Below are 22,566 nucleotides of genomic sequence, written 5' to 3'. Positions count from 1 at the left end.
AAACTTTATGCCCTGAATTTTTTAAACATTTATTTACTTCCCTTCCTAATCTAAATGAATATATGTTGATAATGGGTGGAGATTTTAATTGTTTTTTGAATCCTTCGATGGATAGATCTAAACCTATCCGTACTCTTCCGAATAGATCAGCCCTACTTATTAATTCTTTTATGGTTGATTCGGGAATTACAGAAATATGGCGGTTTTTGAACCCTAAAGATAAAGAATTTTCATTTTTTTCACATGTGTATCATAGCTATTCTAGAATTGACTATTTTCTTATTGATCATCGGTTATTAACGGATGTTATTGATTGTAAATATGATTCTATTACTATTTCGGATCATGCACCTTTGAAGTTATCTATTAAGATTTCGGACTATTCCAATAATATCAGATCTTGGAGGCTTAACGCTACTTTGCTTCAAGACCCAGAATTTATCACCTACATAAAACAGCAAATTGACTTGTTTTTCTCAACAAACTATACTGAAGAAATCGACAGAGGAATACTTTGGGACTCTTTTAAGGCTTTTATCCGTGGACAAATTATCTCATATTCTGTTGGTAAAAGAAAACAAAGATATTTAGATATTGCTTTATTAGTGGATAAAATCAAGGAAATTGATAAGATTTATTCCGTGACTCCTTCCAAAGAACTTTATAAGAAGAGAGTTGAGCTTCAAATGGAACATAGTTTACTATTATCTTCTTCAATTGAAAATCAATTAATTAGGACCAGGGCTCAATTCTATATTCACAGTGATCGAACTGGCAAACTGTTAGCTAATCAATTAAAAGCTATTTCGACTAAGCGACAAATTATTAAAATTCGCAAACAAGACGGTAATTTAACTACTGATCATAAAGAAATTAATAATACTTTTCAAGATTTTTATAAATCTTTATATCAATCAGAATTTGATGGTGACCAGTCCATGATAGATAATTTTTTTAACAATTTGAATATTCCTAAACTGATAGATGAAGACCTTGGCCTGTTAGATGCTCCTATCTCTATGGTGGAAATAGGAGAGGCTATCTCATCAATGAATTCAGGGAAAGCTCCTGGTCCTGATGGTTATATAGTAGAATTTTTTAAAACTTTTTCTTCTTTGCTCTCTCCTTGGTTATGTGAAATTTTTAATGATGCGTTTGCTAAGAAGAGATTACCTCAATCTTTTTATGAAGCTAATATCTCTCTAATTCTTAAAAAAGATAAAGATCCTACTTTATGTACATCTTATCGCCCTATATCACTATTAAATGTAGATTCTAAGATTCTTACAAAAATTTTAGCCATTAGATTAGAAAAAGTACTATCACAGATTATTTCAGAAGATCAAACTGGTTTTATGAGGAATCGGTATTCCTTCTTTAATGTTAGAAAATTGATTAATATAATTCATACTTCACCACCCACAATCCCAGAATGTGTTATCTCATTAGATGCTGAAAAAGCTTTTGATAGAGTTGAATGGACATACTTATTTAATACATTGAGAAATTTTAATTTTAGTCCTAACTTTATATCATGGATTAAATTAATATATTATAAACCTGTTGCTTCTGTTCTTACAAATAACTATAGATCCTCTTTTTTTCAATTATCTCGTGGTACGAGACAAGGCTGTCCCTTAAGTCCTTTATTATTTAATATTGCATTAGAACCTTTAGCTATTGCTATTCGTGAATCTCCTAATATTTTTGGTATTACCCGTAATGAGAAGTTATACAAATTATCACTTTATGCTGATGACTTGCTGTTATATATTTCTGACCCTGATAGGTCTATTCCCGCTATTTTATCCTTGTTGGTTCAATTTGGTATTTTTTCTGGTTATAAACTAAACTTAGATAAGAGCGAATTATTTCCTTTAAATGCACAAACTTTATTGAGCGATAGGATACCATTTAAAGTTGTTACTGATAACTTTACCTATTTAGGTATAAAAATTACCAAGAAATATAAAGATTTATTTAGACTGAATTTTTTACCTATGCTTCATCAAATTCATCAACTTACTACAAGATGGTCTCCTTTATTTTTATCATTAATTGGTCGGATTAATGCTATTAAAATGATGATTTTACCGAAATTTTTATACTTATTTCAAGCCTTACCAATTTTTATTTCTAAATCTTTTTTTGATAACATTGATTCAAAAATTTCCTCATTTGTGTGGCAAAATAAAAACCCTAGGTTAAGTAAAAGGCAATTACAAAAATCTAAAAAAGATGGTGGTTTAGCTTTACCTAACTTTAGATTTTATTATTGGGCAAATAATATTCGTAATTTAATGTATTGGAAACTAGATTTGGATTCACCATTGTGCCCACAGTGGGTAAATTTGGAATGTAATGAGGTAAAGGGATATTCTCTATTCTCTGTTCTTGGTTCTTGTCTTCCTGCTGATTTAGTTAAATTTAATAAACAAATATCTAATCCTGTTATTAAACATACATTACGAATTTGGTTTCAATTTCGTAAGTTTTTTACTTTGAAAAACTTTGTTCTTGATAGCCCTATCTTACTTAATTTCTTTTTCAAACCCTCTTGGACAGATCAAGCTTTTAACATATGGAAAAGGAAAGATATAAAATGTTTTCGTGATCTTTTCTTTGAAGATACTTTGATGTCATTTGACCAACTTTCCAACAAATTTGAATTACCTAAATCTAATTTTTTCAGATATTTACAAATTAGAAATTTCTTACATAAAGTTTTACCATCTTTTCCTAATTCAACTTTAGTGGATTTTACAGATTTGATTTTTACCTTAAACCCTTGTCAGAAGGGATTAGTAGCTTTTATTTATAATATGATTATGAAGATACAACCAGAAATATCAGTTAGAATTAAACAAGAATGGGAAAAAGAACTTCGATATAATATATCAACAGATAAATGGGAAAAAATTTTGCAAATGGTTAATTCCTCTTCTATATGTGCTAAACATGCTTTAATACAATTTAAAATTGTACATAGAGCTCATATGTCTAAAGATAAACTTGCTCGATTCTATTCTCATATTAACCCTCAATGTGACAGATGTCATTCAGAAGTGGCCTCATTGACCCATATGTTTTGGTCATGTCCCACTTTACATAACTATTGGAAGGACATATTTACTACCATTTCCTCAATTTGGAATATAGATTTACAACCTCATTTCATTACTGCAATTTTTGGCATACCAAATGAAGAGGGTAATCAGTTTTCCCCTTCAATCAGACGAATGATTGCTTTTGTAACATTAATGGCCAGAAGGTCTATATTACAAAACTGGAAAGAAGTAAATCCTCCTACCACGTTCCAGTGGTTTTCTCAAACTGTTTCTTATCTGAGCCTGGAAAAATTAGAAGCACTATTTTTGACTCATCAATTAAATTTGAAGAAACTTGGAGACCGTTTATTCGACATTTTCATATGAATTAATTTGGCCTTTTCCAGACCTTCTTTCTGCTTATTCATGTTCAGGTATGGAGTTCTGGAGTTTTTTGACACTATCATTTACTTGTAAGCTATTATTATTGTTAGTTTAGTTTAGTGTTTTATTTTTCTTAATATATACTTTTTTCATATATTTTCAAATTTTTTCTTCTTTTAACGGTTATTTTTGTTTTTTTTCATATATAATCATATGGACTTGATTGATTGATGTACTTTTTTTTGTTGATGTTTAATAGGATATTGTTATCTTATTATCAACGTGACTTCAAGTCTATTGTATTCATAATTTACTCATTATTATGTTATGTTTTTTATATGTATATATGAAACTCAATAAAAAGATTGAAAAAGAAAGAAAGAACATTTGGCAATCCCCAATCCAGAGTCCGGAGAGGCTGCTGCATATTAATATCGTGCTACTGTCTTAGCGCGTTTCTGGGAAAGGAGCTCCAAATCTACCAGACAAACAAGAACAAAAACTAAAGCTACAAGACATGCACAAAACCACATAGTTGCAACATATAGTTACAATAGTGTGAACAATAGCATAATTGATTAAAAAAAACAGACTATGGGCACAGTAAAAATAGTCCAAAGATGTTAAAGGACAATAAGTTCAAAAGAAATCACCACACAGTTCCACAAGTCCCCAGGGTCCCGACAGACTCTCCATCCCACGCCGGTGGCAGAAGGGAATACCCCTGCTATCGACTTCCATGGCGCCGCCTGACTCAGCCTCGCAGACGCAGCACACAACGAAAGCTCCATTGAACCCAGCCATGCAGACGCAGCACACACCAAAAGCGCCCTGACCGCAGCGGACTCAGAGTCCATCGAACCTCCGAGCCGACGACCATCCCCTCCGGCACAGCTTCTCCGAGCACCATCCTCTGCCGAGCGTATTAAGATGGCCCCGCCAACGGCCATTGGCAATGCGACCCCGAGGACTGGGGGCCTGTTCTTCCCAGCAGAGACGTGGACCTCGTAGCAGCAGCAACAGCAACGAAGGTGGTTTTCCTGGAGATTTCCCAATGTTCCTCCATGCTCCCACATCCGTTTTCAATCAATTATGATTACGCACGGCACCTCGCTTCACAGATAACAGATAATCAGCTCCAGAGGGGCCGCTGCAAGCTGCGTCGTGCTGCCATCTTGGAAAAATAAATCTAACTTCCAGGACTATATGCATAGAAGATAACCTCAAGAGATTTGTAAATCAGAAAGCTTAGAAGAGGAAGTGTGGAAGAGCAATTAAAAGGGAAATGGGAGAATGTGGAAAAAATAAAATGAAGGAAAGTTCAAAAATGTTTTAAGTGCAAGATGATAACTAAGGATAAAGTAGACCAAATTAGAAAAGGTTCTTGATTTTATTGCTACTGTCTTAAAAGGCAAACATTGACAATGTCATTGTTAACATGAATATATTTTAAATGTTAGATGTGAGAAATGTGATAGAAGGGTTGAGTCATTTATTGTCTTTGAAAAGGGCCCAGCCTCAAATATCTTAGGACTACCAACTTGAAATTTGATAGGGAGCAAGTGAAGTCTGGCGGAGCAGTATTTCACTGGAGTAAAGGAAATTACAGTGGTATGAGAGGAGCTGGCCAAAGTAAATTGGAAGGAGATGCTGGCAGGGATGACAGCAGAGCAGCAATGTGGTGAGTTTCTGGGAAAAATGAGGAAGATGTATGTATTCCAAAAATGAAGAAATACTCAAATGGCAAAAGAGTACAACTGTGGCTGACAAAGGAAGTCAAAGCTAATGTAAAAGCAAAAGAGAGGGCATACAACACTGCAAAAATTAGTGGCAAGACAGAAGATTGTGAAGCTTTTAAATACCTACAGAGAGTAACTAAAAGAATCATAAGGCGGGAAAAGATAAAATATGAAAGCAAGCTAGCAGACAATATCAAAGTGGATAGTAAAGCTCCTACAATTATGTAAGAAAAAAATAAAAGTGAGATGAGAGTAGATATAGGACCGTAGAAAATGAGGCTGGAGAAATAATAACAGAGGACAAGGAGATGGCAGGTGAACTAAATGAGTATTTTGCATCAGTCTTTACTGTGTGCCAGATGTTGAAGGGTGTGAGGGAAGAGAAGTGAGTGTAAGGGATAAGGTACTCAAAGCTGAAAGACCTAAGGGTACATAAGTCACCTGGACCAGATGAATTGCACGTCAGGGTTCTGAAAGAGGTAGTGGTAGAGATTGGTGAGGCAATGTAATGATCTTATGAAAATCATTAGACTTTGGCATGGTGACAGAGTACAGGAGAATTGAAAATATCACTTAACTCTTTAAAGGAGGAAGGCAACAAGAAGGAAAATTATTGACCGGTTAGCCTGACCTCAGTGGTTGGAAAGATGTTGGAGTCAATTGTTAAGGAAGTGGTTTTGGAGTATTGGTGACACAGGACAAGATAATGTCAGTAATGTTTCCATAAGGGGAAAATCTTGCCTGGCGAACCAGTGGGAATTATTTGAGGAGATTACACTTAGGATAGTTAAAGGGGATGTACTGGATGTTGCATATTTGGACTTTCAGAAGGCTTTTGACAAGGTGCCACACATGAGGCTGCTTAAAAAGTTAATAGCCCATGGTATTACTGGAAAGTTACTGGTATGGTTAGAGCATTGGTTGATTGGTAGGAGGCAGTGAATGGGAATAAAAGGATCCTTTTCTGGTGGGCTGCCAATGTCTAGCAGTGTTCTGCAGGGGTCAATGTTGGGACTGCTTTTTATGCTTTTATCACTGATTTAGATAATGGAATAGATGGTTTGTTGCCAAGTTTGCAGACAATACGAAGACTGGTGGAGGAGCAGGTAGTGTTAAGGAAACAGGTCGGCTGCAGAAGGACATAGACAGATTAGGAGTATGACGAAGTGACAAATGAAGTACAGTGTTGGAGAATGCATGGTCATACTTATTGGTAGTAGAAATAAATGTACTGACTCTTTTCTAAATGTGGAGAAAATCTGAGCTTTGGGAGTCCTTGTGCAGAACACCCTAAAGTTTAACTCAAAGGTTGAGTCGGTGGTAAGGAAGGCAATGTAATGTTAGCATTCCTTTCAAGAGGTCTAGGATACAAGAGCAGGGATGTGATGCTGAGGCTTTATAAGGCACTTACCTTCTTACTCTGACTTCTAATCTGTTTTCTCCCCAGTCATGTTGAAGGGTCTCGGCCCAAAATGTCGACTGTTTACTCTTTTTCATAGATGCTGCCTGGCCTGCTGAGTTCCTCCAGCATTTTGTGGGTATAGCTATGAGGAGGGCTGGCTAAAGTAAAGTTCCTTAGGATGGAAGTGTGATGGGGAAATTTAAGGTACATGAATGTAAGAAACCTAGATAAAGGAAACAAGTCCTTCCTTATTTACCTTAACAGAGTGGTTAGAATCTAGGAGAGAGCTTAAAAGGGGAATGAGCATAAATTTCACCCAAGAGATCTGGCTGTAGTACTCACAGCAAGAAAGGATGTTAAAGGCAATCAGATTTAAATAATACATGATATGTGTACTTAAAGAACTGGAGCTGTGGACAATATGCTAGAAGATGGAATTAGTTTGGAGAGCTGTTTATTTTGACCAGCACTGACCTTGACTGGATTTATGACTGTTTCCTAAGTAAATTTATTGATTTTCATCAAAATGTTTGAACTCACCTCTTTTCTATTCTGAACTGCTTGTTTACTTCCTTTATTTACAAACTTGTCAGCAGATTCTTGAGACCATTCCAGCATTCTTCAACATTCATAATTAAACGTCAGGAAGCAATCCCCTTCCTCCATTCTGATTATTTTATAAAATTTAAAATGAAAGGTTCCAGTCTGGAGTTCATCAGACCTCTATCCACTTGATGTGGAAGGAGAATCAACTTTTTGCCAGCTCCAGGAAAAGCAGGATGATGGAAATTGTGGCTTAGATCTGTGAAGAATTAATGTCTATATAGCTGGAATTCTGGGTTTTTTTCTGTCTCTCCTCGGCCAGAATTAACAAGGCTTTAGTTTTGTTCTCTTACTTTGTGGCATCATTCCTGATTTGTATTCACTGCTGTGATATATTAAACCCAATTACTGTCATGTATGCTGGCTTTTCCGCTCTATGACCATTTTGTAAAGGGTGATGTAAAGATCCATTTATTGAATTTGGTTATTCATATAAATACATCCAGAATGTTTGGGGTATTTGCACTGGGACATTTGAATTGATCTACTTAACTTACTTGCAGTACTGGGTTAAGTCCTTCAGATTTTTTCCACTGTATAGATAGTTAATGACTGATCTACAAGTGTTTTTACCTTTTACACAAAATTTAAAACTAAATTTCTCTTCTAAACTACCAAAGGTTTTAATTTAATCCAGCAACAGCAGCCAGTGAATAACTTCGAAGGTTAATTAAAGTTCAAAGTAAATTTATTATCAAAGTACATACATGTCACCACGTACAACCCTGAGATTCATTCTCTCACGGGCATACTCAATAAAATTGTAAAACAATAAGCATAACAGAAGCAATGAAAGACTGCCCAACTAGGACGTTCAACCAGACTGCAGAAGTCGGCAAACTATGCAAACACAAAAAGAAGAAATAATAGTGATAGATAAATAAATAAGCAATAAATATCGAGAACATGAGGTGAAGAATCCTTGAGTGTGAGTTCATCGGTTGTGATGGAGCAAGTGAAATTGAACTGTGGTTCAAGAGTCTGTTGCTTCAGGGGTGGTTCAGCCATTGTTTCTTCAGTAGGAGGAAGTACAGCTAAAAACATGTCTAAAAGGTATGAGTTAGATCACTAATCCTTCACTGGAAATGGTAACCTTTTTTGTATGGGTCTAATGCTGCTTTTTCAACACAATTGTATTAATGTCATGTTAATTGTGCTAATGTCATTGTACATGGCCTATCAGCGGCATCAACAGAGCTTTACCAAGAGGGATTGCTCGCGGGTCGGTGGTGGTTATTTAAAAAGGGAGCTTTGAGAGTGTTTGTACGTGGCCGATCAGCGGCTATAACCAGAGCAGCAATCTTGAGTAGATGGCAGGGAAGGTTCAGGCATAAAAGGGAGACACTGCCTAGTGGAGAGGTCATTGACAGAGTGACCTGAGGCAGAGTGGTAGAGCTTTGGCGATAACAGGTTGAGGCGAGGTAAGTTGCCAGTGAGGAATAGAAACAGGAAGTATGTCTGTGAGGCCAGTGTTCTGTGCTGGGTGTCAGATGTGGGTAGGCTAGGAGACACCCAGCCTCCTGGACGGCCAGGTGTGTCGAGCTGCAGCTCCTTAGGGACCGTGTTAGAGAACTGGAGATGCAGTTCAATGACCTTTATTTGGTCAGGGAGAGTGAGGAGGTGATAGAGAGGAGTTACAGGCAAGTAGTCACACCGGGCCTCAGGAGACAGATAAGTGGGTAACAGTCAGGAGAGGGAAGGGCAGGAGTCAGGTACAAAAGATTACTCCTGTGGCATCCCCCTTAACAATAAGTAATCATGTTTGAGGGAGATGGCCTACCTGGGGGAAGCAACAGTGGCCATGCCTCCAGCACAGAGTCTGGCCCTGTGGCTCAGAAGGGTAGGGAAAGGAAGAGGAAGGCAGTAGCGATAGGGACTCTATAGTTAGGGGGTCAGACAGGTGATTCTGTGGACGCAGGAAAGAAACACGGATGGTAGTTTGCCTGCCAGGTGCCAGGGTCCGGGATGTTTCTGACTGTGTCCACTATATCCTGAAGTGGAAAGGTGAACAGCCAGCGGTCATGGTACATATTGATACCAACGACATAGGCAGGAAAAGGAAGGAGGTCGTGAAAACAGACTACAGGGAGTTAGGAAGGAAATTGAGAAGCAGGACCTCAAAAGTAGTAATCTCAGGATTGCTGCCTGTGCCACGCGAGGAATAGGATGAGTTGGAGGATAAATGCGTGGCTGAGGGATTGGAGCAGGGGACAGGGATTCAGATTTCTAGATCATTGGGACCTCTTTTGGGGCAGGTGTGACCTGTACAAAAAGGACGGGTTGCACTTGAATCCGAGGGGGACCAATATCCTGGCAGGGAGGTTTACTAAGGCTATCGGGGGAGAGTTTAAACAAGAATTGCTGGGGATGGGAACCAAACTCAATAGATGGAGGAAGGGGCGGTTGACTCACATATAGAGAAAACTTGGAGACAGTATGGGAGGGAGGATAGGCAGGTGAAGGAGAAGGGATAGGCTCAGACTGATAATTTGAGATGAGTCTATTTTAATGCAAGAAGCATCATGAACAAAGCGGATGAGCTTAGAGCGTGGATCAGTACTTGGAGCTACGATGTAGTGGCCATTACAGAGACTTGGATGGCTCAGGGGCAGGAATGGTTACTTAGAGTGCCAGGATTAGATGTTTCAGAAAGGACAGGAAGGAAGGCAAAAGAAGTGGGGGCGTGGCACTGCTGATCAGAGTTAGTATCACAGCTGCAGAAAAGGAGGAAGTCATGGAGGGATTGTCTACTGAGTCTCTGGGTGGAAGTTAGAAACAGGAAGGGGTCAATACATCTACTTGGTGTTGTTTTTATATAGACCACCCAATAGTAAGATGGAGATCAAGGAACAGATAGGGAGACAGATTCTGGAAAGGTGTAATAATAATAAGGTTGTTGTAGTGGTAGATTTTAACTTCCCAAATATTTGAAGGTTTCCTGCCACAATATGTAGATAAGCCTACAAGAGGAGAGACTGCACTTGATCTGGTATTGGGAAATGAACTTGATCAGGTGTCAGATCTGTCAGTGGGAGAGCGTTTTGGAGATAGTGATCACAATTCTATCTCCTTTACCATAGCATTGGAGAGGGATAAGATCAGACCAGTTAGGAAAGCATTTAAATTGGAGTAAGGGGAAGTATGAAGCTATCAGGTAGGAACTTAGAAGCATAAATTGGGAACAGATGTTCTTGGGGAAATGTACTGCAGAAATGTGGTAAATGCTCGGTGCTATTTGTGTGGCGTTCTGCATTGGTACTTTCCAGTGAGACGGAAAGGATGGTAGGGTACAGGATATGGTGTACAAAGGCTGTTGAAAATCTAGTGAAGAAGAAAAGAAAAGCTTATGAAAGGTCCAAAAAACTAGGTAATGATAGACATCTAGAAGATTATAAGGCTAGCAGGAAGGTTCTTATGAATGAAATTAGGAGAGCCAGAAGGGGCCATGAGAAAGCCTTGGTGAGCAGGATTAAGGAAAACCCCAAGGCATTCTACAAGTGTGTGAAGAGCAAGAGGATAAGATGTGAGAGAATAGGATCAATCAAGTGTGACAGTGGAAATGTGTGTATGGAATCAGAGGAGATAGCAGAGGTACTTAATGAATACTTTGCTTCAGTATTCACTATGGAAAAGGTTCTTGGCGATTGTAGGGATGACTTAGAGTGGATTGAAAAGCTTGAGTATATAGACATTAAGAAAGAAGATGTGCTGGAGTTTTTGGAAAGCATCAAGTTGGATAAGTCTCTGGGACTGGATGGGGTGTACCCTAGGCTGCTGTGGGAAGCAAGGGAGGAGATTGCTGAGAATCTGGCAATGATCTTTGCATCATCAATGGGGACAGGAGAGGTTCTGGAGGATTGGAGGGTTGCAGATGTTGCTCCCTTATTCAAGAAAGGGAGTAGAGATAGCCCAGGAAATTATAGACCAGTGAGTCTTACTTCAGTGGTTGGTAAGTTGATGGAAAAGATCCTGAGAGGCAGGATTTATGAAAATTTGGAGAGGCATAATATGATTAGGAATAGTCAGCATGGACTACGCACACATCAAATGAAGAAGTTCTCAGAAGAGCCCAAGCAGTTAGATCACTCATACCAACAAAAAGACAACTCAGATTCATAGGACACTTCATATGGAAAGATGAACGAGAAGAACTCATACTCTCTGGAAAGATTGAGGGGAGAAAACCTAGAGGAAGACCTCGGTTTATGTACATCAAAAGCCTAGCCAGGTGGCTACACATCGAGGAAATGGAAGTCATCCAAAGTACAAGGGAGATCTGTATGGAAAACCATGTTCACCAACGTCCGCATCGGATATGGTACCTAGACAGACAGGCGGTGCATTGGCCTTCATCAATTGTTGGATTGAGTTTAAGAGCCGAGAGGTAATGTTAAGACCCCACTTGGAGTGCTGTGCTCAGTTCTGGTCACCTCACTACAGGAAGGATGTGAAAACTATTGAAAGGGTGTAGAGGAGATTTACAAGGGTGTTGCCTGGATTGGGGAGCATGCCTTACAAAAATAGGTTGAGTGAACTTGGCCTTTTCTCCTTGGAGTGACAGAGCATGGGTGGTGACCTGATAGAAGTGTATAAAGCGATGAGAGGCATTGATCGTGTGGATAGTCAGAGGCTTTTTCCCAGGGCTGTGGCTAACACAAGATGGTACAGTTTAAAGGTGCTTGGAAGTAGATACAGAGGAGATGCCAAGGGTAAGTTGGGTTTTTTTTACACAGAGAGTGGTGAGTGTGTGGAATGGGCTGCCAGCGACAGAGGTGGAGGTGGATACAATAGGGTATTTTGAGAGATTCCTGGATAGGTACATGGAGCTTACAAAAATGGAGGGCTATGTGTAACCCTTGGTAATTTCTAAAGTAAGTGCATGTTTGGAACAGCGTTGTGGGATGAAAGTTGAGCTGGTGGTGTACCGATGCATGATATCAGACTGCATAAAGAGGAAATAGCCTTTTGGTCCATTAAATCTTTTTAATGCCATGCCACATTGAAGCAAAACCACCACCTCCCATCTAGTTATTACAATTAGAGTTTGTACAAGCTCTTTTCAGCTGGTTCAAAAACTTGCGTCTTAATATTAAAGATAATTGGACAGCATGTAGCCTAATGGTTAGTGCAGAACTTTACAGCTCCCCCGTTGGATCGGGGTTCAATTGCCAATACTGTAAGGAGTTTGTAAGTTCTCCCCTGACCACAGAGGTTTCCTGCACTCCTTTTTCACATTCCGAAGACGTGCGGTTAGGGTAGGTTAGAGTTGTGGGCATCCTATGCTGGTGCCAGAAACACTTGTGTGGTGACGTTTGTGGGCTTCCTGGCACAATCTTCACTGATTTGATTTGACAGAAACAACACATTTCACTATGTTTCGATGGACATGTGACTAATACTAATCTCCTTATCTGTCTTTGGTTCTGTGGTCCCAGTGTCCTGATCCCTTTCATAGTATTTGGTCAGATTCATAAAAGTTTCATCAATGCAGTTGTCTTAAGTTACTGGATGATTCACCAATTTTATATGCTGCTGCTGTGTGCTTTCAGACCTATTTCATCTTCAACTGGCTGCAGAGCCAAGGTTTCCAACATTTTTTTTAAATGCCTTGAAGCCTTACCATTAACTGAGGGGTCCATGGACCCCAGGTTGGGAACCTCTGCTGTAGAGGGAACTTTGATTTAGTATTGCATCAAGCAAATGTATTTCAACAATATTTCAATGCAATTTCAAATCAGAAGTTCACACTGTAACAACATCACCATGAATTGCTATTAATTGGACGATGTCTTTTGGAGACCCCTTGATAGAAATTAAAATCAAAGAATTTACAACAAAGTTTGGTACCTCAGTAGTGATGGAAGCTTTGGAATAATGTTCCATTCCCAGCAACTAATGATGCCTCATGTTGAAGAGGCACAATTCACAACAAATGTCTACCCTTATCAAACAAGTGATTTTGTTTTAGAAATACCCAAATGGGAAATGAAATTAACCAGTAGAAAATAGGAAGAAACTATAGTTCAAGTTCATCATTCAACTGTATACAGCTAAATGAAACTATGTTCCTCAGGGACCACGGTATGTATATCAAATACAGCACAAAATAATATTAGCACAGCATTATTAACATTATTAATTTTGTACAAGTTGACAAAGTACATATATAACATGTAGTTAAATATACAACAGTGTGACTAACCCTAGTGAGAGATTGCAAACTTTATAAACATTTTTAAGGTTTTTCCTGCACAAAATCCTTTTGCTAACTGTGTGCTATCAACACTACTTCAGATTTGGGGCATCTGTTCATCTTTGCTCAACGCTTTCAGTCATTAATTGTAGTTCCACATGACGAGACCCAGTAATTCATTTGCAATGTAAAGTTGTCTGCCTTCCTTGTAGCTTCAGGACGTTCTGCTCTTCTCCTGTGCTTTAAAGTGCTGATAAGAGTTACTTTACACTTATAGAGATTAAGCAATCAAATCAAAGACTATTTTTACACTTAACAGAAAAAAACTACTTGTAACCTTTGGGGTGTTTCCTTCCATTTTAAGGATAGGCAACGTTGTATTTTTAGTTGGACAAATTCAGTCATTTAAATGCCCTTGCATTTCTTTTGGTTCACAGTTTTGTCCACTTGTTCAATTTCATTTAGTCCATTTTATTTGCTTTTTTTAAAAATTTACATTGTTCACCTCCACACTTCATTCCAAATGTGAACTGTCCACCAATGTCAACTGAATCCCGCAGATCTGGCCACCTTGTCTACTGTGAGGACTCCCTATCAGTTTTTTTCTGAAACACCAAGTATATGATGCTGCCTTCCACACGGGCATTTAACTATGGCGACCAGGACTCTAAACATTTGCTTTTCCCCAAGAACTGAGGTTCCTAGTACCCTCAACTTGAATCTCACCAGTTTCCACCCCAGTAAACTCTTATGAGATTAGGTGATTTACATGACCTACACTAATACGTAATTGTTAAAAAATAACATCTAGTTACTTCTCCATCTTAATTCTAAGAAAACTGTTCCCTCCTTGATCATCTTAATCTGCTCTTGGATGACTTCCCTCACCATCTTCCCATAAAAGGTTAAAGGTTTTGATAACTGCCTCTTCCATTCCTTCTCCCTCTATATTTAGACAGAATTCTGTGAACTCTATCATGGAAAAACAATTCCAGTGCCTTGCATTTGCTGCTTAGAATGTGGTATCTTTGGCTGTGGGAAGCCTGAACATGATTATGGTGATCATTTAACCAAATCACGTTACTCAGTCTACAAACATACTGTATTCTGGAGCTGCCATTTGCCCTTTGAATGCTCAATTCCACCCCCAAAAATTATTCTATTCTGGTGAATTTGAACAGTTTTTGATTGAGTTCTCACAACCTTCTCGGGCACTGGTTCCCAGCCGTGGACCAATATCATTAATGAAGGGGTCCATAGACCCCAGGTTGGGAGCCCCTGTTCTGCAATCAACTACACTGTCCCTTATCCCTTTACGCAGAGCACCATCCCCTTCACATTTTCTCAGCTAGAACTCTATCTCAGATCTGCACATTGTCTGTTTGTTCCTCTCTCTCTCTCTCTCTCTCTCTCTCTCTCTTCTCCATGATTCTGTATTTTCTTGTGATCTGTTAAATCTGCCACCAATAAGTGGATGTCAGCTGGAAACATTAATTCTTTCTTTTTTCAACATTGTTTGCAAAGGACAGCAAATGCCAGCCGCGTGCCTTTAGTTCCTAATCAATGCTTACAGCAGGCCAACTCCATTTTGAGACACGCACTTCAGAGCTGCGACCCACCCCGTCGAAAAACAGCAGCTGTTGTATCACATCTGGTCTCTTAACCTAAGTTGTTGAGTTTTTTTTTTAATGCTTTCACGTCTGGCTTAATAAGCTAGGTTTCACTTCTTGATGGGTACATAGTTGGATTTTTAAGGATCTGTTGCTTTCTTTATGGCTGGACCTCCTTTGTACAGAGGGAATGAGAAAAATTCTACTTATTATTGGCTTTTTTCAGATTACATAAATAGTCATCTGTTGTACCGCACTCTTGTTGATGTAGTTTATCCTGCAAAGAAATGTTCCAGAAAACTGGTGCTCATTAGAAAACTGAATTATGGCAGGCTTGATATTTGTACGCAGTTTTAAACAAAGTAGTCTCCATCTAGTGGTAACCATGTGAAGCATTTTTACTTCACTGAACATAGCAGATAATCTGCTATATTATCACCAGCACATGACATGAAATTTGTTAAAACTTAGCAGCAGCAGTTCAATGCAATACAAAATCTAGCAGAGAGAGAGAAAAAATAATAAATAAAATAAAACAATAATAAATAAACAAGTAAATCAATTATGTATATTGAATAGATTATTTTTAAAAATGTGCAGAAACAGAAATACTGTATATCTTTTAAAAAGTGAGTTAGTGTCCAAAGCTTCAATGTCCATTTAGGGATCGGATGGCAGAGGAGAATAAGCTGTTCCTGAACCGTTGAATGTGTGCCTTCAGGCTTCTGTACCTCCTAAATGATGGTAACAGAGAGAAAAGGGCATAATGTGAGTGACGTAGACTTCTTTAGCCTTCTCCTTGTATTAAGAAGGACTCCATTCAGCCTTGGTCAAAATAACTTACATCTGGCACTCCCTTCCTCATGGTGTGTCACTGTCTAAGTTGCAGTATCTCTGGATATGTTCTTTTTAATATCATAAGTTTTACTGCTCCATCCTTTCAGACAGCTTTTAGCTTCTCTCTATATTTTGGATGGACAGGTGTATTAAGAATCAACCAGATTGCTTTTTCGCTGGAGTGGTATGCAGTTGAGACTGGTGAGCATTAAAGTAAGTGGTATTAGTTATTGAAGGTCTTGATGGTGTGTATATCCAGTCAGATCATTAGATATTGGTGAATTTACAGTAATCTAATTAGATTTCTGGTCATCAGTAATATTAATTTTTGTTTTTGTTTCAGATGTCATTTCACCCCCAGCTCTACTCTTAATGAGAACACTGATCTTGGAGGACTGGAGATTTGCTAATGTAAGAGCACCACATATGAAAGAAAAGTTCTAACAAAGAGTTGCAGTTCATTCAGTCTGACACTATTGAGAGGGAAGTTGTTGGCGATCGATATCGGGGCATGGTTTTCATTCGTGAAGTTGGGGTTTAATCAAGAAAAGGCAACAGAAATGTCTGACAAATCTGATTTTAAACTTTTGAGGTAATGCATGACAGGACTTTCAGAAGGCTTTAAGGAATGTGGCCTACTGGTGGTTTGTTCAAAAAATATTGAAAACCATGAAGTTTGTGGAAAGTGAGATCAGGGATCCGAAATTCGTCAAGTAATAAGAAACTAAATGTGGTGGGTAGATAATTTTCATTGAGGTTTTCACAAAAGCTTTTTTTGGAAATTGCTTATTATTTTTCATCTGTTGATGGACTTGTGTAAAGGATGTGGCGGCTGGAGTTTGAAGCTGATAAGAAACTTGGCAAAATCATAAAAGACGATAAAATAGAATAGCTTAGAGGCCTCACAGTGACATAGGCAGAATGCAAAAAGGAAAGCAGCAGATGAGAATTAAGGAAAAAAGAAAGCACTTTGGGGGATCTGGGCACTTGGAACATAGAAGTTTTTTCTTACAGCATTAAAGATTGTACACATCTTGGCTGTTGGCAAGCTCCAGTGCTCTTTGCATCCCCCATTTGTTCCTTAGGGGTTGGGTTTTCTGCTGGACCTCTGTCGAAAGTGTCTCTAATATGCACCCACAGCTTAAGGGCTGCCCTGGAGTCTGCCGTAATTTGCACTGTAAAGAGATTGATTCTTCACTGTGAAGAAAAACAATGGACCCATTTTATGAGAGTTAAAGATTAAAGAGCTCAATCGCCTCTATCTAATGGCTTAGGAGCTACTCTCTAACTCGGTGTGGGTTTGTTTCTTCCAAGTGAACAGAGGATATTAACCTCACCATGTGACAACTCTGAGCGATATGAGAACCAGCCCCAACTGCTTTACATGGTCTCCTTCTACCTTGCTGAAGTCTTTTCTGCTGATAATAGAGAGGGAGTTCAGAAAAAAAAGTATCTCAAATTCAGCAGCCCACAGATATGCTTCCATGGAATCACGGTTTGCATCACACCCTCAGTTCTATTCCAAAAGACTCGTGAATTTGGGCCTCTGTACCTCCCTCTGCAACCTGAATCCTTCTTTATTGGGAGACCATAGTCAGTGCGGATTGGAAATAACAGCTCCTCGCTGACTGTCCACTGTGATGCACCTCATGGATGTGTGCTTAGCCCACTACTCTCTCTATACCCACCACTTCATGGCCAGGCACAGCTCAAAGCACCTTCTATAAATTTGCTGATAGCACAAATATTGTTGGCAATATTTCAGATGGTGACGAGGAGGCATAAAGGAGTGAGATAAATTAGCTGGTTGCGTGGTGTCGCGTCAACAACCTTGTACTCAACATCTGTAAGACAAAAATTGATTGTGAACTTTAGGAAGGGGAAGTCGGGGGAACTCACTCCAGTTCTCATTGAGGGGTCAGAAATGGAAAGGGTGAACAGTATCAGGTTCCTGGGCCCAGCATATTGAGGCAATTACAAAGAAGGCACAATTGTGACTGCATTTCATTAGGAGTTTGAAGACAATTGGTATGTCACCAAAGACACTTGCAAATTTTATTGATGTACCAAGGAGAGCATTCTAACTGGTTGCATCACCATCTGGTAACACCATGGTCCTGGAGGAACGTTGTTTCGCTTTTACTGTGTACTATTACCAACAGTTATGGTTGAAATGACAATAAAAGTGACTTGATTTGGCATGGAGAGGCCATTACACAGGATCAGAGAAAGCTGCAGAAAATCGTACACACAGTCGGCTCCCCTGCATGCAGGACACCTTCAAAAGGCATCTATCATTAAGGGCCCCCATCACACAGGACATGTCCTCTTCATCAAGGAGGTGGTACAGGAGTCTGAAGACACACTCAATGTTTCAGGAGCAGTTTCTTCCCCTCCGCTCTCAAATTTCTGAATGGACAATGAATCCATGAACATTTTCTTGGTATTTTCTTTTCCCCTTTTTTTTTAATGCTACTCGTGGAGTTTTTTAAAAAATATATACTTATTGTAATTAGGGTTAGATCTCCCCTTAGCCTCTGCAACCCAGGTTTGTCCAATCTCTCATTATAGCATATGCACTCTAATGTCGACAGCATTTTGGTCTCTTCTTACTTTCCAAAGCCTAATGTATATGTACTACAAACTGCAGAGGCTGCAGTATTTGCAGAAGACTGCTAGTCATTGACCTCCAGCCAGACTATGCCCTATCGACCACTACCTTTTTTTTTTATGGGCAAACCAATTCTGAATTCCTACCACCAAGTCATGCATCTTATTCGTCTGGGTGGGTCTCCCACGAAGGACCTTGTCAAACACTTCTCTCCATCCTCAATCACCTCTTCAAAACTTAAATCATGTTGAAATCACTCAAAGATGTGATTTGTCCCTCACAGAGAGGTGCTGACAGTCTGTCATCAGGCTATGGTTTTTGAAATGTACACAAGTTCTATCCCTAAGTAACTTCCTTCCAACTGAAGTGCAATTCATTCATTTCCAGGATTCTCCTTAATTCCCTTCTTGACTAATGGAACACTGTTAATATTATATGTGGCTAGAGAGGACACTATACTGGACAAAGGCCCCAGCAACCTCAGCTCTTCTGTCTTAATAGTCTGGTGTTGGGGACTGATCTACCTCGATGTTCTTTAAGAGTCCCCTCACCACAGCCTTCTTTATCTCAAATCCCAAGCATATTACCATGCTCCACACTGATCTTCCCAAATTCCACATCCTCTTTGGTAACTACTGATGCAAAGTTCTCATTTAGGACCTCGCCCCCATCCTCCATCAACAACCATGTGTTCCCTCTTGTATCCTTGAGTGGTCCTACCCTCTCCCAAGTCATCCTCTTACTCTAGATGCATGTATTCAAATGCCTGAGGATTCTCATTAATCCGATTTGCCAAGGACTTTTCGTAGACCCTCCTGGCTCTCCTAATTTCCTTCTTGAGTTCTTGTATAGCATTTTTATAATTAAGGGCTCTTTGATTTTAGCTTCCTAAACCTTACATACACTTCCTTTTACTTCTTGACTGAACTCACCACCTCTTGATATCTGTTTTCCTTTCTTTGCCACCCTTGTCCTTCTGACCGGAACGTTCCTGTCCTGCACTCTGTGCGGGTGGTTTTTACATCAGCTCTGGACACCCAGAAGCAGCTGTTCCCAATTGTCTTTCCCTAGTTAGTGCTGAGTACTCATGTAATTTTGCCTTTCTTGAATTTAATACTTTCCTGCAAGATCCATACTTGTCTTGTTACGTACCCCGTAACTGGGTGTCTGACCAGCAGAGAAAGAAGAATCCGTTGGAGTCTGGTGGTACCAAACTAAAGGTGTTTACTAGTAAACTACACAATACAATATCCAAAATGCAAATATACATATAAAACAAGTTAGCGGTAGTAAACCTAAAAGTGTAGGAATAATAATAATCAATAAACAAGCTCTCGATGTCTAGGGGTAAATGAATTGTCATAGGAAAGTATAGAGTTCAGTCCATAAATGCTGATGTAGTTATGGTTGTTGTGTTGGAATTGTTAGAGAGAGAGAGCGAGCAAGATGTAACAGCAACAGCTGTGGCAGGCAAACCTTTTGTGGCTTTCTTAATCCGTCGTACCATTGTGGCCATTCAGTTATGACCCCTCTGTTCTTCAGCTAGACCTTTCTTCTGTGGTGGAATCATCACTCTGGCATGAGTGGACACACACACAAGTCCCCACCGGCCCTGCTGTAACACTGTGAGCTTTAATGACCGATCTCCTGGTTCGGTCTCCAAAGCCCCCACCTTTCTGTGGGTTCCCAACACTCAGTAGTGTCCACTGGTGTGTCTCCTGGTGTGTCTCTCCAGACCTGTCTTTTATCCCCATTCACAGGGTCTCAGCTATCCATCAACTCTGAATGACCGTGTCCATCAAATCAGGCCACTCCTGCTATCTCCTGAGGAATGTTAACGAGCAAAGTACAGTCCTTGTAGTGGAAAGCAAATAATCCAGGAAGAGTCATGATACAGTAAATCAACAGTCTCTCCCTCCCCCTCTTATCTGTAGCAGATGTTCTTGCCTGGGCTTTATATATATCTCCCTCTCCATAGCAACAGCAAAGGTTCATAGTTCTCGGGGGGGGGATGGTTAACTCTGCACCCCATTGTCCATCACTCATAACAGTCTCTAGCTATCTTAAAACTGAAGTTGTGATCACTCTTCCCTAACAGTTCTCCCATTGGAAGGTCAGTCACCTGGCTGGGTCCATTATGGCCCCTGCTCTTTTTAGACTACTGATTTAAGAAAACCTCTTGGCTGCACCTAACAAATATTGCCCCATATAAACTTCTTGTGCTAAGGAGGTCTTTGTGAATTATTGCACCTTTCTAACTATTGAGTTTTAACATTATAGATCCAAAGGTTGAGCCCTCCATTTTGTTTCATCTGAGTGATTTCTTCTCTAATTAATAGCATAACTCCTGCTGGCCTTCTATCTTTATCTTTTCTAAAACATTGAAACCTTGGAACATTCACTATTCATTTATGCCCCTCACTCAACCAAAAGTCTCTGTAATGGCTACAATATCATAGTCCCATGTGTTCATCCACACACTAAGTTAATCACCTACATGTTTAATGCTCCTAGCATTTAAAATACACACACTTCAACTTGCCCATCCCAATGTGTCTATTACCTTGCTCCTGCCTGTCCTTCCTGGTCAATCCCTCCACATTCTAACCTGCTGCTCTGATTCACATCCCTTGTCAAATTAGTAACACCAGCAAACCTCCCTACCAGGGTATTAGTTCTCCTGTGGTTAAGGAGCAACCCATCCTCCTTGTTCAGGTCACCTAGAAGAGGTTCCAGTGGTCCAGGAGCCTGAGCCCCTGCCACAGCTGTTCCTACCCTGACTAGCACGTGGCCTCAGGAATAATTTTCAGCTGTGTCCCTAACTGCCTATACTCCCTGTGTAGGACCTCTTTCCCCGATTTTCTTTAAGAGATACAGGGTGGACTGGGCCCCGTGAACCACACTGCCCAGCAGCTCTTGACATCCCCGATTCAGCCCTAACCTAATCACAGCACAATTTACAATGACCTCCCTGGTATGCCTTTGGACAGTGGGAGGAAACTGGAGGCCCCAGAGAAAACTCGTGCACTCTACAGGGAGTGAGTATAGGAACTCCTTACAGAGGACCCTGGGTTTGAACTCCAAATTCTCGATGGCCCGAACTGTAATAGCATGGTGCCTATGTCTTTAGCGATGGCATGCACCACAACATCTGGCTGCTCAAATTCTCCGAGAATGTTCTGCAGCCACTGAGAGACATCGCGGGTGGCAACACACCACCCTGGTGCCCCTTTTGCAGCTACGGGATCTCCCATTTGTCCCCCTATTGCTATTGCTCTGCCCGACTCTACCCTTCCCTGCTGAGCCTCAGAGCCGGCCACAGTGCTCCCGACCTGCTGGCAGTGGCTGTGGCCCTGTTTGGTCATCCATTCCCAGCTGTATCCAAAGGGATAGATGACCAATGGTGCAGACTTGTTGCTGAGGGGAACGACCACAGGGGCATTCAGCACTTTCTGTAGACGGAAAGAAGTCTGGCATTTAATTTCAGAATAAACTTCCTCTTTATTACAAGCTGACATCAACAGAAGAGTCACTCCCCCTAGAAGGAATACTTCCCCATTCAACAATTTCATTATTCTCAAACTACCTCTTATCTACATTCTAAACCCGCCCCCCCCCCCACCAATCATCTGTACCGCACTTGTGCTATGTATGCATAGTGGGGTAAGCTTTTGCAGTCTCAAGCTTCAGAACCAATATGCTGTGTGAGCTGTGTGCAGTTCCGATTTTACCTTGTGTACTATGTCGAGCTTCCTGGAGTTTCTTTTTTGAAGCTTTTGCTAGGGTTGTTACGGGACCTGGGTTCACTTTAGCTTACAGTTTGTGGTTTTGGCCAGGTGAGCCTGTTACAGACTTCCACTGCCTGGTACCAACCCTGTAGGTGCTCCCTTTATCTCACATCTTCATGCTCCGTCCCCCTTTCTCTCTCTGCTGTACTCCAGAGTCGTGAATTCACCGTTCCCTACAAGGAGTTTGCCATCGACCGTCTCTACTCCTCATCTATCCTGGTGATCCGTCAGCGAGCTGCTGCCTGAACCGTGGCTGTAAGCACCTCACTTAACTCCTCTATGCTGCAGTCAGCACCCTGAACAATCCTAAGTATATGACTACAGCGCACGTTCCGCCAGGAGCTGCAGCTAG

General features: G+C 40.2%; 1 protein-coding gene across 1 annotated transcript in view; it reads left to right on the top strand.

Moving 5' to 3' along the window:
• The window catches only part of pag1 (phosphoprotein membrane anchor with glycosphingolipid microdomains 1), a 152,457-nt gene that overhangs the window by 80,542 nt on the left and 49,349 nt on the right, over window positions 1-22,566 (top strand). Inside the window, exon 3 of the mRNA XM_059983568.1 lies at window positions 16,159-16,226. The gene's annotated coding sequence lies outside the window, so the exon portion shown is untranslated. The remainder of the gene's footprint in view (window positions 1-16,158; window positions 16,227-22,566) is intronic.

Source organism: Hypanus sabinus, chromosome 1, assembly GCF_030144855.1.
Source record: "Hypanus sabinus isolate sHypSab1 chromosome 1, sHypSab1.hap1, whole genome shotgun sequence".
NCBI lineage: Eukaryota > Metazoa > Chordata > Chondrichthyes > Myliobatiformes > Dasyatidae > Hypanus > Hypanus sabinus.
This window is presented reverse-complemented; position numbering and strand designations above follow the sequence as displayed.